The sequence below is a fragment of the Podarcis raffonei genome, chromosome 7, assembly GCF_027172205.1.
Source record: "Podarcis raffonei isolate rPodRaf1 chromosome 7, rPodRaf1.pri, whole genome shotgun sequence".
Lineage (NCBI taxonomy): Eukaryota > Metazoa > Chordata > Lepidosauria > Squamata > Lacertidae > Podarcis > Podarcis raffonei.
In genome coordinates this window covers 22,866,151-22,882,851 of record NC_070608.1, presented here as the reverse complement: position 1 = coordinate 22,882,851, position 16,701 = coordinate 22,866,151, and the positions used below count along the sequence as shown (strand labels likewise).

Below are 16,701 nucleotides of genomic sequence, written 5' to 3'. Positions count from 1 at the left end.
AGGTATCCTGTAGGTAAGTACCCCCTGAAAGCTATCTAAGTGGACAGGTATTTCTTGAAGGTTTTTTAAAAGCCAAGCAAGAGAATAAATAACTGTTGGTGCTTCGTTGTACCAGGCACAACACAAGCAATGTGGAATCCAATCAAATGGATATTAGCTTTAAGGCTGGGTAGCCAACATGGTCTGCTCCAGATGTTTTAGATGACAACTATTAGCATCCCCGGCCATCGGCCATGCGGAATGGGGCTGTAGTCCATAACATCTGTAGGGAATCAGGTTGGCTACCCATGGTTTAAGGTATTAATTTTGACTCATAAGTCCCTAAACACCTTGGGAGCAGGTTATCTGAATGGTTGTCTTCTCCCATACAGGCTGCCCAGCTCACTGTGATCTGCGGTAGAGGCCGTTCTGTGATGTCCAGTGGGGAGCCTGATGCTCTTGAGTAAGCTCCCCACGTGATTTAGAGCCCTGAACTTCCAGAGTTCTCCATGAGTTGTTTATTTATTACATCTACATCCCACCTATCCTCCAAGAAGCTCCAGATTGCATACGTGGTTCTCTACCCTGATCTCCATTTTATCACTGTGACAACTGTGTGAGGTAGGTTAGGACCGTCCAAGGACACCCAGTGAGCTTCAAGGCTGAGTGAGGATTTGAACATTGTTCTCCTGCATCCTATTCCAGCATTCTAACCACTATGTGTTGGCTGGAGAATGTGCAAAATTCAGCCAAAATATGCACATTTCCCATGCCTGCTGGAGATTGTGTATATTGACCAGGAAATGCGCACAAGTCCCTCTTCATGAAAGGGTTATGTGCACATTCTCCATGAGGCCTCATGGGTGTGCACAATGGCCAGTTGCTGTGCACATTAGCTGCTCCACTTACAATCCCCTTAACGTCTATCAGCAAGAACTTCTCTTTGCAATTGCATTTCCTTCATTATCTTGTTATGTTTACAGTCTCCCTCCATTCTCTAAAACTGCAAGGATGAAATCCATTTCCCCTCCCCACCTTGATTTAGGATAGGAATATCTGCACCAGCTTTTTTGCTTGTTCTTTCATTTTGTAGCAGAAAATTACCTGAATGATTATTGCAACCTGCATCCCATGATGAACATTTCGAGGTTTTGTTTTGTTTTGAAACGGGGATGGATGCAGAGCAGAGGATGAGTTAGCAGAGCAGTAGTTATTCCATGTACCGGTAAACAGCACATAAACTGCAGAGTGCCATCTTAAAGAGACATTTGTTCGATTCCATTTCATTTTTAAATGATATTTTAATTTTTGAGGGATTGGCCATTTTAAAGATAGAAAGTAAAATATCTGCACAATAGTGCTTCTAAATTTTATTTTCTGCCCTTTCTTAACCTTCCTAGCGCTGTGCATAGCACACTCTTTCCAAATCTCACACAGCCTCAGATTCCCTTTCCCCATATTTGGCATTTCAGTAAAGCTGGCGTGTACAGATGCCTGTGAGTCTATTTATTAAAGAAAAAACTACCTGACATGTGCACAAAATCAGCCTAAAATCTAGATAGGGTATCCAAAGAAGGATATCCAAAACAAACAAGAGAACTGGTTTGGCATACTGGATTAAGGGCAGGTGCTGTGAAGGAGTTGATAAAATATTGACAGAAGGGAAATGCAACCAGGACTGGCCAGAATTTGAACAGCTCAATGCATTTTCCATGGAAAATGTGGTGTTGGGCCGGGGGTGGGGGAATGGAATTGCAGCTGGCATTTCTCTTGCAGGTGTGGCACACAACTACTTGAGGAAGTAGAGGTGACAGAAGTCAAGATAAACATAGGAGAGGAGAAAAAGAGTTGAGGGAGAGAGGGAGAGATTATAAAGGTAGGTTGGAGACAATGTAGGAGCTATGAACAAGAGAGCTGAGGGCCAAATCTAGTCCTTTTTAAGTCTCTCTAGGCGCTGTGGGTTAAACCACAGAGCCTAGGGCTTGCCAATCAGAAGGTTGGCGGTTCGAATCCCCGCGACGGGGTGAGCTCCCGTTGCTCGGTCCCTGCTCCTGCCAACCTAGCAGTTCGAAAGTACGTCAAGTGGAAGTAGATAAATAGGTACCGCTCCAGTGGGAAGGTAAATGCCAGAAGCAGCTTAGTCATGCTGGCCACATGACCCAGAAGCTGTACGCCGGCTCCCTCGGCCAATAAAGCAAGTTGAGCGCCGCAACCCCAGAGTCGGTCACGACTGGATCTAATGGTCAGGGGTCCCTTTACCTTTATTTAGCCCTCAATATCCCACCCCCCAGGCCAGGTCTCCTTGTCCCCGCTCTGCTGCCTCCAGTGCTTCTGCAAGGCTTGTGTTATAGGAGTTCTATAACATTTATATATAAAATAAATGTTCATAAATGTACAAGGCAAACACATACATAAGTATATAAACCACGTGTCTGAAATAGTACAGGAGAACAATCCTGAAGCCATTTTGACTCTCCCAAATTGACCTCAAATATTTCTCTGCAAGGAGGGAAATGGGAAAAGCTTTCCAATTGTGTAACCCAAGACCACCACCCCACAAACATCATACCTACATCACAGAAAAGGTGATCTAAAACAGAAATTTGAATGTTGTTTTTCCTCTCTGTCAGGTTATCTGTTTAATGGTCACTTGATTGGATTGCCTGGGGAGCCTGGCTAGTCTTTTATAATGATAAATACTTAGTTCCTGAGCCAGGTCAGGCTCACACCCTATTCATATCTTAAATGTGCCCTTAAGACAGGATTTGTGAGAGACAATGGGGAGGTTTCCCACTTTGACCTTTCAGAGAAATAACTGAGGTCAGTTTGGGAATCAAAAATGGTTTCAGGTCAGTCTTCCTGTGCTGATCTATGTACATGCTTGGTTGGTACACTTATGAACATTTAGCATCTATCTAAGACCTTAAAATTCCTATCACAGAAAGGAGACTGAAGAATGCTAGTAAGCAGAAGAGGGCCAAGCTTCACATGGCCTCAGTCACGTGTAGGGATGCCAGCAATCTCCACTGGAAATGGGAGTGGAAATTGCTGAATTATTCGTCTAATGTCCAGAACAGAAACCAACCAACCCAGGGAATACCGACCAGTGTTCACTCTTGCTTTCATTCTGCCAATGACATACAGCTGATGAAGTCCCACCCCCACCCCAATTTGCAATGTGTTTCCTTTGCGGACAGTTTCCTCACAGCAAGCAGTGAGATGAATAATGTAGTTTTTGCTGCAAGCCGAACTGCAGTGGCATGGAAACATTGCATGAAATGAACATGTCTTCTTACATTGCTAGTCATGCATTCAAACGGGTGTGCTTATCCTGGGTGGATTTATTTTGAAAAAAGCCACCTCCTTCTTCTTTGGTGATCACTCGTAGCTGAGTAAGATTGTCTTCCATAAACACAGTTTTAACAATGAGTCCGTAAGTGACTGTGGAAGCCAATTCTGGCTCCACACATCCTTCCACAGTGGGGACACTGGTTTCCGGGCAGGAGTTGATCATGGTGTGGATTTGCCAAGCGTGCCTTCCTCTTAGCACATTTCTCCCTTGCGTCCTGAGTTTGAGTGTCTTCAAAGTCCATGATACCTTTGGTAAAGGCCATTCTCAGCCCTCATCCTGAAAATGCTCCCAACCTAATCAGAGCCCCACAAGAATTTTCTACCGTTTTTGCCCCATTCTTCCTGACTGCTGTTTACCTTCAAGGTGCTGCTTGCAGTAAACATCATTTGGGAAAGCAAAAAGCATTTAGTCAGAGGACACTTTTTAGTATGTTTCAGATTGGGGGGTGGTGCACAACCTCTCTCCCTGTAAAATAAAAAAGAAACGGGTTGCGCATGCTTGTTTTAAACATGTGACTGACATGATGTGTACTTTGGCCCTGAGAAGCTGAGTTGGAAGAACTTGGGAGCAAAGTGTGAGAGTGCTTGAAGGAAGTGAGACACGAGGAAGCAGAGACTTGAAGAAACAATGGGTGGAAGAAGCAGGGTTAGAAAGAGAAGAGGTCAAGAAGAAAATGGAGTTGAACTGAGGACAGTGGCAGGGAAACAGAAACAGGAGTGGAAACTGCGCTTATTCGCTGCTGCTATTTTCTGCACCGTTTTAAACTGGTTTTTTAGCAGCTTTTGATGCATTCTGTACATCACCTTGAGATATGCGTGGAAGCTATAAATAAACAAGCTGTCCTGTGTCTGAATGGAAATCAATCCATATAAGATCTGTTTTCACTACTGTTGCAGCTTTCAGTCCATAAATGTGATGTAATTGATTATATCTCCCCCATTTGCATTGTGTGTCCTTTGCATTGAAATGAATGGGGTGGAATAATGTAATGAAGATGTAATTTCTATAATTAATTACAAAAATTATGTAAGTTTCACATCAGGGGACACAAACAATGTAGTTATGAACAGTAAAAGCAAACTATAGTGGCATGGTAAAAGTACTGCATGCGGTGAGTACAAGGGTGGAGTGGAAATGAGATGGATCACTGAGCTGATTTTGAATAAGGCAGCTTCCTGTATGCCTGTCTTTCTCCATGGGATAGTGTGAATGATGAGGGGCAGGTTATAAGAAAGTAAATAAAAATATTTCATCTGTATCCCAGCTTTTCTCCAAGGAAGTCAAGACTCAAGGTTCCCCTTTAGGCTGAGGACTCAGCTATACAGCTGCAAATAAAATGTTTTAAGTGTGTTGTAAAGTGCAATATACAAATGTGACACTAGATGGCGAGAGTGAGCTATGGCAAATTCAATATATTTTTCAAAACTTTTTTTTAAAAAGCATTTTCACAGCGCTTTTATATGTGTGTAGATTCCATTTGAGAGATAGTGTGTTTCATGGCTGAGAGAGCATTTGAACATTGAACTCCCAGTCCTCCTCTGATGACCTAACCACCAATATCACACTGGCTCTTTACTAGGAACAGAAGATCAGACAAGCCAGCTTTGGAGTCTGAGAGGCTCACACATTGATTTAAACTGTCCATTGAAATCTTTGGCCGCAGGTCTCCATTGTGTAAACTTCATTTTTAAGTGTTTGGCCACAAGCCCTAGACCCCCACATTTAGAGCCTGCCATATACTTGTTGACTTGATTAAATGTTTTTATTTTTCGTCTGTGCATAGAGCTAGCTGTAAGCCCAGCCTTTTTGCTTAATAATATCTCATTCCTTGCTGGAGAGTTTGTGAGGGCTCAGAAGCATACTTAAGGAAGCCAGAAAAAACAAATACATAAAAGGTACAAAAAGAGTTGCCTGATGGGCAGTTATTTCACCCTCTGCAATACAGGTTTTAAGAACCACACAATGGAAAAATAAAGAAAAGATCCAAAATTCAACCTGCTGGGGGGGAAATTAACTGAGGACGAATGTCTGCATGCATATGCCTGTGAGTTTCATGCTGCCAGGAGGCCAGTTTTATTGAATTACTGGCCTCTTTGTCGATTAGCAACAATAACACAGGAAGCATAGGAGCAAAACTGAAAATGAGGGTCTAAATAGTGAAGGGAGTTAAAATGAGTCACAAGTTACCCCAGATAGGAAGAGACTCTTTAGATAGATATTTCTAGCTAGATACATGGTCTGCTATAAAAGAGAAGTCAATGTTCACACTTTTATGAACACAATGGTGTTATAAGTATTCCTATAACAATGGTTATCTTTGATCCTGACAATAGCTAATTAAACATAAAAGAGCTACGAAAAACACTCCAAAGCTGAAGATAGGAGAGGCAATGTTGTCTCAGCTAGTCATTTAAGACTAATAAAGGCAATTTCTTTTACTTATTGTCAGAGAGCTTATCTGGCTCCTGTCAATTAGAATCTACCAAATGGAACCCAGAGGCAAATCTGCCATGACTTAATGAATTTTCCTTCATTAAAATTACTTTAAAATACAAATAATTATATTTACAGAGCAAGGGAAAGCAAAATTATATCTGATTTTGGGAGATTGGGAGTGGTGATTGGGAATGCCCAGTAGTGTTCAAAGAACAGAACGACGCTAACATGTTTATTGTTCATTTTCTCTTATTTATACTCAGTTTCCTGGCTAAGCCGTACGATAGTAACACAGGATGTGTTTATTTATTTAATTGAAGCTCTCCTTTTTAAATCTCGACCTTCAGCCAAAAGAGGCTCCCAGAGCGACTTACAGGTATTAATGATAATTCTATCTCTGCCTGCAAGTTTACAACATGAAAAAAAAAACACTCCACAAGAAGTAAAGTGGTTGTGAGGGAGAAGGGAAAAAACAAAACCCCATTCTTGTAGTGAACAGCTAGAAATGGAATCAGTTCCAGGAGAGGAGGAGCCAAAAGTTTCTCGTCTCTCTCCCCCCCCCCCCAAATTTTTTATCATTTTATAACGCAACTAAAGGACACAAACAGAAAAACAAACAATACAAACAAATTCTTGTCTTATCCTTATTTTTTCTAAACATTGTTACGTAGGCTTCCCCAAGTCCCCCCTATCTGATTTTCATTTTACCTCATCTTTAGTTTACATATATCATAATTTCTAACCATTTTTTAAAATCACTCTTACTTGTAATATAAAAATCTTCACATTTTATCACTTACAAATAATACTATTTTAAAATACACTATCTTCTACTTCTAACCCTACAGCTTATATTCACTTCCAAAGCTATTCTAAGATTTAAATATTAACATATTTTTTCAAATATTCTTTAAACTTAAAAATATGGAATGCTTCACAAATTTGCGTGTCATCCTTGCGCAGGGGCCATGCTAATCTTCTCTGTATCATTCCAATTTTAGTATATGTGCTGCCGAAGTGAGCACACAAAGGTTTCTGGTCTCCCTCCGCTGCACAGCCTCATGGTATGCCTTTTGCTAGGCGACAGTTGTGGGATGAGCCGGATGGAATCGGGCTCTCAGCAGAACCAATTGAGAGGCTTTGCAGTCCCATCTCTCACTCCGCTATAGTCTGATAGAGGAGCAAGAGATTGGGACCACAAGGCCTCGCCATTGGCTCTGCTGAGAGTCTAGACCCATCAGGCTCATCCCGTAACTGTCACCTAGCAGCAGTGTAATGTGAACAATAAAATAAAGGAAGTAAAAAAAAAAATCAGTTAGAAACAGCAAGAAGAATGAAAGTCCACCATCCGTTATTAAAACAGGCAAGCACTAAATCTTGGTAGCTAAATAATAAGACAGCTTATTTAAAGGGAAGGTCTTTACCCAAGGGTCTTACTACACACAAAATAGTTCTTAAGTCTGGCAATCACCTGCAAGGGCTCCCAACAGATTTTTAGCCCTAGGAGGGAGAACACAGGATAATTAAATTACTCCTGAATTTATTTCCCATCAGCCTGCACTCTGTTGACTCTGCCGAGAGACTACATTTGACTTCTTCTCTCTCTAGAACTGTAGCTAATTCAGCTGGTCATTATAAGAACCACATCACTTTAGAAACTGGTGATTGAGTTTGCTTTCCCCACCCTCTTGGGGGTTGTAGCCTTTAGGTTGTAAGCCTGTAAGGAGACACTATTATAACTGACTTTATGTAAGTCACTTAGGCTGAAAAGAGGGATAATGTTATTTATTTTTTTAAAAAATTGTTATGATGAATTTGTGCATCTACAGTCGTACCTCGGAAGTCGAACGGAATCTGTTCTGGAAGTCCATTCGACTTTCAAAACATGCGGAAACCAAGGTGCGGCTTCCGATTGGCTGCAAAAAGCTCCTGAAACCAATCAGAACCCGCGGAACCCGCATCAGATGTTCGGGTTCCAAAGAACGTTCACAAACTGGAACACTCACTTCTGGATTTGCGGCGTTTGGGAGCCAAAATGTTCGACTTGCAAGGCGTTCGACTTCCGAGGTATGACTGTAATTTCAAATAATGTAACCATACCAGCATGCAAACCTCATCCTTTGCAAAGGCATAATTCAGCAAAAGATGGTCACAAGTAAGTCCTACTGAGATGGGATTTTGTAATACCCAATTTTGTGCTGGAGTGGGCACCTAGCTTGTGGTTTGTTTGTTTTTTAGTATACGTGTGTGCATGTATGTATGTGTATGTATGTGTACACCATACCATGAAGTCTTGAGTAAGTGGACAAATACAAGTTTGATAAGTGGTAGAGATTCTCCATCAACACAGATACTTCTGAAACACGATGGGGGTGGGGTAGATGGCAAGACTGACAGCTGAAGAGGTATACACTTCATGGGTAAGCACATCTGTCAGACGAATGTGGGCTCCTGCCTCAGGAAAGGAACCTGCTATGACTCCTTTCTTTGCATTGTATCCACTTCAGATAATTTTTCCTTACCACACTGCTGAACTCAGATTCTAGTGCCATTGCAGTCATTTATTTGTAATCTTGGTCTTTTCTTCTTTTCAACATGTTCACGATAAAACATAATCAGAAGGCTCAACTGCATGTGTGTACAATAGAGTGGGGATTTGTTTACAGGGAAGGTCATTTTAAATCAAAAATTAATGCAAATATGCTCACCATAGGGGTTTGACATATTGTAACTTTGCTACAGGGCCTGCAGGATGTTGTCATGTGAAGATTTTTGTTGGCGCTGTTCCTTCGAACTTTTTTGGAGGATACTGTCATTCTGCTCATGAGGGACACAGCTTTGCAAATGTACATCCACCCCCCTCCCTGACCTTGTCAGCCTATATAAATAATGAAACTCTAGCAGACAATTGAATGGGTAATGCCACCGACCAAAAAGTGAAGTGGCAGCTCTCAAAATTTAAAAGATCACTTTGAGCAGCTTCATCATCCACAGAAGAGAAAGAACAACAATATGTTTGATGTGAGATTTTTTTAAAAAAAAATGTTTACTGGTCATGTGCATGTGTGTGAATGCACATTATTTGCCCAGAGACTACTCTTAGAGATTGCTATTACAGAAATCCCCAAAAGTGAGGTCTAAACTGGATTACTGGCCCTCTCCTGAGGCTCAGGCACTTCTTGGATCCCAATATCATCTGCCCTGTACCACTAGGATCTCCACCCCCAGGGTCATTCAGCTCTTCCAACTTCCTGAGATCCTCCCCTTTTTCCTCAGGATCTGACCATCCCCTACATGACATCTCCACCGGACACATGACGACCCCCACATTTCCCTGGCTGAAGCAAACATTGGGTTTTTATTTTCAAACATAGCCAGATGAGAAGTATGGTTAGACCTGACTGCAACACTGTATGTTGTAAGAACCTCCTCTTGAAAGATGCTTTCACTTCCATTGATGTTGACAGGAGGGCCCAGTGGTTTGGCAATTTAAAAAATTTTTTTATTAATTTTTCATTAATAGCAGTCCACATTAATACAATACCAAATCATACCAAATCATAGTACAATCAAAATAGCTAATTAATCAATTCTGAATTAAACATTTTTGGATGCCTCCCCGCATTCCAGTTATCAGGAGTTGATGTTACTCCTTGGTCCTGCTCCAATTCTCTTAATTAGTCCAAATACAACAATTCCGATCTTAATCCTTTATTTCAGCAGCCACTGGTGTGATGACTTTCGTTCGTATTTTACAAATCCATATCCATTAACTTGCAAAGGGAATTCACCGTATTTTTCGCTCTATAAGACGCACCCGACCATAAGACGCACCTAGTTTTTAGAGGAGAACAAGAAAAAAAAATATTCTGAATCAAATGTTGTTGAAGAGGAAAGAGGAGGGAGGATCAATCTAAGGCATCACAACAAGAATCCCTCTTGCTGTTGTGGCTTCAGCGAAAGCAAAGCAAAGCCTCTTCAGTGAAGGGGAGGAACACTCCCGCTTCGCTGAAGAGGCTTTGTGCGGCTATCCCTGAAGCCAGGAGAGCAAGAGGGATCGGTGCGCATCAATCCCTCTTGCTGTTGTGGCTTCAGCGATAGCTGCGCAGCCTGCATTCACTCCACAAGATGCACACACATTTCCCCTTACTTTTTAGGAGGGGAAAAGTGTGTCTTATAGAGCGAAAAATACGGTATATCCTGTAGTTTTCTGTGTGAAATATTTATTTACATTTATCCTTCATGTTGTAATCAATCAGTCCTCTTTAGCATTGTCCCTCCTTCGAGGACTCAATTCTCAACTTCTCCATTTTGCTTTTCCCAAAACGAAAGTATTCCAGCGTCGGGCTGTGACTCCTGGCATACTTCCAGCATTTGTCTTCTTTTGATCCTTTCCAATCTTCTAAGAAGCTGGTGTCTCGCCAAAACCATAGTAAATCAGAGTCAGAGCCCTCTTTAGTAGGCAAGGTCACAAATCATCACAGTATTTCACACAGCCTATTTCTTCAAGTACTCTGTAAAGAAAATTATAAAGTTCTTGTTGACTCCCTCTTGCATTCCATATATAGTTGTAATCCATTAATAATTTCATTCCATTAGTAATCAATTAATTAATTAATTAGTTCTTCACGTGAAGGCTTGCCAAATCATAGCATAGCAAATATAATGGAAAAAAGAGAACAAAGGCTCCCCTTCACTTACACAGCAATCCAATTATGACAAGAGTCCTCTCCAGATCAAAACCTTAGCACTCAGTGGCTGATTCATTGAGCAGGTTATCTTTCTCCTTCATCCAGAGCACATCTATTTCTTAAGTCCAAATTCAGATCCATGTTAAAAGAAACAGAAGTACCTCTGCTCATGGCGACCGCGTTGGGGAGTTTCCAATATGTGCAGTGCTATGAAATCTGTGTCCCTGCCCTGCATTCCATCAGAGCGAGAGGCAGTTATTGGACGATCTGCGAGTGAAAGCCTTGCAAAGATAATTACTCCCAGATTATCCGTAATTAACTGCTTGGTTGGCACCCGCTATCATGGGATCTGCTGTTCGCCATGGCGGCAGTGCCAGAAGTTGCAGTTTGGCAAATTAAGGCTGAAAGTTGCTATGTTACAGAAAGAACGAGAGGGAGAAAAACATTTCTCTCTGACAAGTGAAGGACTTGATCCAGGACCTCTCCTAAGAAGTTCTGCTGGGAAGGATTCCCGAGTTCCTGCCTAGGTTTTAACGCTGCCTTTGTGTTGCCAAGTCTATCAGGGTTACTGCAAGTCTCACAGTATATGGAATTTTGTTTTGATTCCTCTTCAGGCTTCAGACCTAGGCTGCAATCCTACTGAATTCTAGAGGTCTTATTTTGTGGTTAAATATATAACACAAGTCGTTCACAGCCACTGGAATTCAGATTCTAACCTCACCCCCACTCAGACCCCACTGAGGATTAAACTGCCTGTGATGCGTGCCTCTCAGACATATTTCGCATCCGCACTGCACATTTAAAACATTGTTACACTACTTTAATGGTCATGGCTTCCCTTTACGAATCTCCTTGAGGCCCAAATATCGAAGGAGGCACCAAGCTGGCCTCAGGACAACCCATGTAAGATAGCTGAAGGCAAGAAAAGAAAGGCTTCTCTGACTGACCACAGTTCAAACACTTAATAATGTGAAGAACCTAACATCTGCTTCTGTATTGAAATATGAACAGAAGAGGTCAGATAATGGGGTGGGGGTGAGGAGGCCGCCACCACAGTTGAATTTCGAGACACTGCAAGACAGAATGACTAGTGTGGCAAGAGATCTTATGTGGGTGACACTGATGTAGCTAAAAATATGAAAATTCGTTAGCAGTTAATTTTTCAAAATTCAGACCCTTGGAGCTCTGATGCTTGGGGGCAGGTGACCTAGATTTGTTAATCAGGCTTGCCTGAGGCCCAGCTGCTGGGGATCTGCAATGCTCAAGCAGCCAAAACTTGGCTGACCCAGAAAGAAACCAGATTGGCTACAGCACAGAAAGTGGGATTTCAAGACCCTAGAAACTGGCGCCTCACTGAACGTTCACACCCTGTTACTCTTTGGTGGCTGGTGATTCTTTGGCAGTCTACGAATAAAAACTTACTCTGAGTGGCAGGGGTGGTCAGAAAATGTGTGCACCATGTTCTTCTTGGAGAACTTTTTCCAAAGTTGGCATCCATAAAAAAAACCTATTTCTGCAAATTTGCTCCAAAAATTGGCTGTGCAGAGAGCCTAGTGGAGTGCCACAAACTAAACTCCTTGCCTCTTCTCTGAAGAAAGTTTTGTAATTTGATTAGAATGGGCTGGGTCTTTTTTTAAGGTAACAAATGTTTCATCTGTTTAAGGCAGACATTCCAGCTGAAGCAATGGGAGAGGGTCAAGTCTAAGGATAGGGGATAAATCTGCTTTGGTTTTCATTTTGATGCAACACTGCCTAATTTGAACTTTCAGCTGTGTCTGCATAAGTGTGCATTAACATGGCAGGGTGAAAATATAATGTTGAAAATGCATCTTTATGGGGAAATTGCTTGTGAAAATGTACACTAAGACTCCCTATTCCTTCTCATTCAAGCAAAAGCACCACAGCACAGCTTTTTTCTTCTTAAAAAAAAGTTTTTTAGAGTCAATTTCTGGACAAACAGAAGATATACCGTTCCTGAACCAGAGCAGATCAGCCAGATGAGTGACGGAGAAGTCATTTTACCTCCTCTTTGTTCCTGTAAGCTATTTTAAGAGCAGACAAATTCACACAAATGCCTAGATGTCTCCTAGCTGTCTGCCCTGAAAGCATTCTGCACTAATGGTTTTCAGCCATGAAATAAGTGGCATTTTTATTCTATCAAAACACGCCATTATTTAATCACCCTGATCTGTTAGTGTCGCTGGTGTCCCCAAAGTCACAAAAAGGCTCTCTCCTCTCTTGCAATTGCATCCCCCAGATTTTACTGCTGGGATGTATTCTTAAAGCTGAACAAAAGGGCACACGCTTGTACAGATATAGACACACACAGAAAGAGAAAGAGAGGGGCAAGGTAGTTTTGTACATTTTCCCCTTGGAATGTGCACTCAGTTCTGTTTCCAAGCAGTAAAGAAAAATGCTTGGGAAGGGAGAAGAAAGAACAGAGAGGAAATCTAGGTTCAGGAACCAGTAGAGATCTGGTAGGTTCTCACTGTCAACACTGGGGGTGCTTCAACTGCCCACTTTTTCTTTTCTTTTTTGCTGTTGCTGTTATGTACTGAAGTTCTCACCCTGGGCCAGCAGGGGGATACTGTAGATAGTTTTCACTCAGGTCCACATATGCAAATAAGGGATTGAAAGTGATGTTCAGTGATTGGATAGTTACAGAAAATGGTTACTGTTGCGTTCTAGTGGAGCTCTATATAAGCAGGCTGGCTGAACCCTTCAGTTCAGTTCTGTTCAGGCCTGTGAATAAACAAGAGCTGTTTGAAGAATCGCTGTGTCGTCTGATATGTTCACCCACAACTTAACAGTTGCCACTATTGCTGCTGCAGTTCCTGAGAAAAGATCATTCTAGCCAAAAGAAATGTTAAGTCAACGCATGGTGTTTTGTTTCGTTTAAACGTGGAATGGACAACCCTGGACTCCCCCTTCAGTTACCAAATCCGGGGTGAGGAAACTGTGGCCCTCAAGATGTCAGACTATAATTCTTACCATTCCCAGTCAGCATTGCCAATGCTCAGGGACGAGGAAGCTGTACACTTGCCTGCAGAGACAGCAGCAAAAGCGAAAGAGGTGGCTCTCCACCTGCCTCACCACTTCCACCACCATGAGGGAGGTGTTCCAGCACGCGGATCTGCCACTGGTGTTCCTATGCAGTGCACCATTTTCTGCTTGGCTCCCCCTACCCCCTTTGGTTTGGCAAGAGCTGGGGTGCGGCAGTGGCAGCAGAAGTGGGGCATAGTGCAGCAGGTCAGGAGATGGCAATTCCTGTTTTGCCTCTGGTGGTGAAACGGGCTGGGCTACCCCTACTTACCTGGGAGTGAGTCCGCTGAAGTCAATGCGATTTGAGCAGTTGTGTATAGGATTGCGCTGCAAATCTCTGAATGAGGATGGCAGTGTGTGCATCTTGTCCTGGCCAAATGTGAGTATAACAGTGCTATTTTTGTAGAAAAAGAGGTGCTGGAACTGAGTTCCAGCAAGTTCTGGCTGCAGGGAACCAGGCAGAGGGCCTTCTCGGTAGTGGCACCCTCCCTGTGGAACGCCCTCCCACCAGATGTCAAAGAGAACAACAACTACCAGACTTTTAGTAGACATCTGAAGGCAGCCCTGTTTAGGGAAGCTTTTAATGTTTGATATATTACAGTATTTTAATATTTTTTTGGAAGCAGCCCAGAGTGGCTGGGGAACCCCAGCCAGATGGGTGGGGTATAAATTATTATTATTATTATTATTATTATTATTATTATTATTATTATTATTATTATTTAAATGGCTATGAAGTCCTGCATATAAATGGCTACGAACACCCAAGCATTGTACGTTATACAGTCTGCTATTACAGCTGCTGTTGCTGCTACAACTTTTGAACAGATCATGTTTTTCTAGTACATCTTTAACCAAAAGAACAAGCACTGCTTTGCCTTTTAAATTACCAGAGAGCAGACTGTTGCAGGGTAAATGAATACAGTATACAAGAGATAGGGGAGGCTCAGCAATGTGTAACAGTGCTGGCTGTATTGGTGGTTCAGACAGTGATGCTTAAGAGAGTTACAAGCAAGTCCCTGTTTTCATTTCTGAAATGTTGGGTCGTTCGTATGACCCTGCTCACATCAAGATTCTCTTTGAAATCTCTTAAGTCTTTGATGCAAAGCTCCAGAAGAGGAAAGTCAGCCCAGACTTGGTGCTAATTGGAGTCTCTGCAGAGTAATCACCTTGGATGTGGAAATAAAAACCAAGGATGTGATCAAGGTAGACAACAGGGTAGTAAATGAAAGAATGAATGAATATTACCTGTCATTTCTTTATAGGTGGGTGACTGTCGATTCATATGCATATCTCTCTTAATTTGTATCCAGGCAATATGCATAGGAATATAAACTATAGTATACATATGTCACACCTCCTGTAGTTTTCCTATAAATATTATCCTGCCTCCAAAAACCTCTCTTGGGAACTGAGATAATTAGGAAAACATTTGTTTTACGTTGAGTAGATTAATGAGACAATTGTATTCTGAAGCCTATTCGGTTCTTCTACAAGCATGAAAACCTGTATTCATGCAAATAGCCTGTAATTAGGAATGAATAAAGCATGGAAATCAGTTGCAGCCAGAGCCAGCCTTAAGCAGCTCAATGGCCAAAGCGAAAATATTGGCACTACACACATAACAGAGGTTTTACAGCAGATCCTGACCATCAACCACAACACAAACAATGAAAAAATATGTAATGTGTAAAGAAACTCTGGCCAATGGAAGTTCATCACTGCATTGTAATTTGCAGCAGTAGAGAGCCACTGAACTCAGGACCATTTTGCACTTCCTGGACCAGATTGCTTATATATTAGTCCTTTGGTCTAGAATTGTGCCTGTAAACAAAAACCTCCTTCTTGAAGGTTCAGCTCATGCAATTGCTTCCTATTCCGTTCAACTGCAAGTGATGCCCTTTAATTCATCAGTTTCTACCCAATGGAGGATTACTTGTTTGGTCAATGAATTTCCCCGTTTATTTTATATCAAAACAAGGAAACCAGCATTAACGTCCTTTCCTGATAGACAGAAAATGAATAATTAAGGGTCAAGTCATCGCAAATCCCCCAGCCATGCCAGACAGGACTGAACCTGAAAGAAGGAAACATTTAATCCACAATATAGAAGCCCTTTCCTGTAAATGACTTACTTGTGAGTAAACATGATACTTGGATGTGGGAAAGAGCATTGCTAAATGATATAGCAGTATATTAAGTACTGGGAGGCAGTGCCATTTAATTCTGCTTCCAGCTAATTGTGGGAAAGCAATGCTTTCAGAGTGTGGAAGCACTAGAGCTCTTTAGTGGTACCCAGCCATTTTCTTTCAGATAAACAATATTTCCACGTGGAAAGGGCATCAAAGTAGGGCAGTGAGTCTTCTGGCATTTTCAACAATTTGAACTATAATGTTTATTTACCTTATGCATTATCATCAAGAAAACACCCAACCTCTGAGAACAGGTAGCATGCCTAACATCTGGACTGTGGGAATCCCAACCCCCCCAACCCCCTTCATCTTACCAGGATTCAGCCCCATTTTTGGCCCCCATCCAGCCCCCCGGTGCTTCCAGGCAAGGCTCCAGCACCGTCACAACCTCCCCTGCTTGTCATGGATGGAATTGAGAGAGAGAGCTGGACTGTCACACCTAGTTGCCTGCTCCTTGGGAGGAGGCCAATATGCAAATAAATGCTTTCTCTTTTTTTCTGAAGAAAGGCCACCTCCTTTCTTCTGGATTTTTCAGCGGGCTGCGTGGAAGAAAGTGGGAGAATCAAATAAATGGGAAAAGTCAGGCAGGATGCTGTTTCGACAAGCGGTATCGGGGGGGGGGGCAGCCCAGCATGGGAGGCTGGGGGTGAGTGCAAGTCAAGGAGGGGGAAGGGTGGAAATAATGTTTTGTGACTGGAACAAAAATAGCCAGAGGCCCCCTTGGACCAAGGATATTGGCTGCACAACAGGCCAACCTATCCAGGAAAACGAAATAAAAGGTCAGCCAGCTGCTCAGTCAAGGCCAAAAGAAGCAGGACAAAGGGAGGGAAGCTGCAAGTTACAAAGAAATTCGAGGAAGGAGGGGTGTGTGTGTGACATGTCACTATTTGGTGATCTCCTACTCTGCAACCCTCTGCACAGTTATCTGGGAGTAGGCTCCATTGTGCACAGCGACACTTACTTCTGAGTCAGACTAGCATGCATGAGAGCTAAGCTCAGCTTTGTTTTT

General features: G+C 42.3%; 1 non-coding gene across 1 annotated transcript; it reads right to left on the bottom strand.

The window, feature by feature from the left end:
- Nucleotides 1–6,685: 6,685 nt before the first annotated feature.
- On the bottom strand, nucleotides 6,686–6,792 carry LOC128418125 (U6 spliceosomal RNA). The gene has a single exon (XR_008331666.1). It is a non-coding gene; the product is annotated as a U6 spliceosomal RNA (small nuclear RNA).
- Between the last annotated feature and the right edge of the window lie 9,909 nt (nucleotides 6,793–16,701).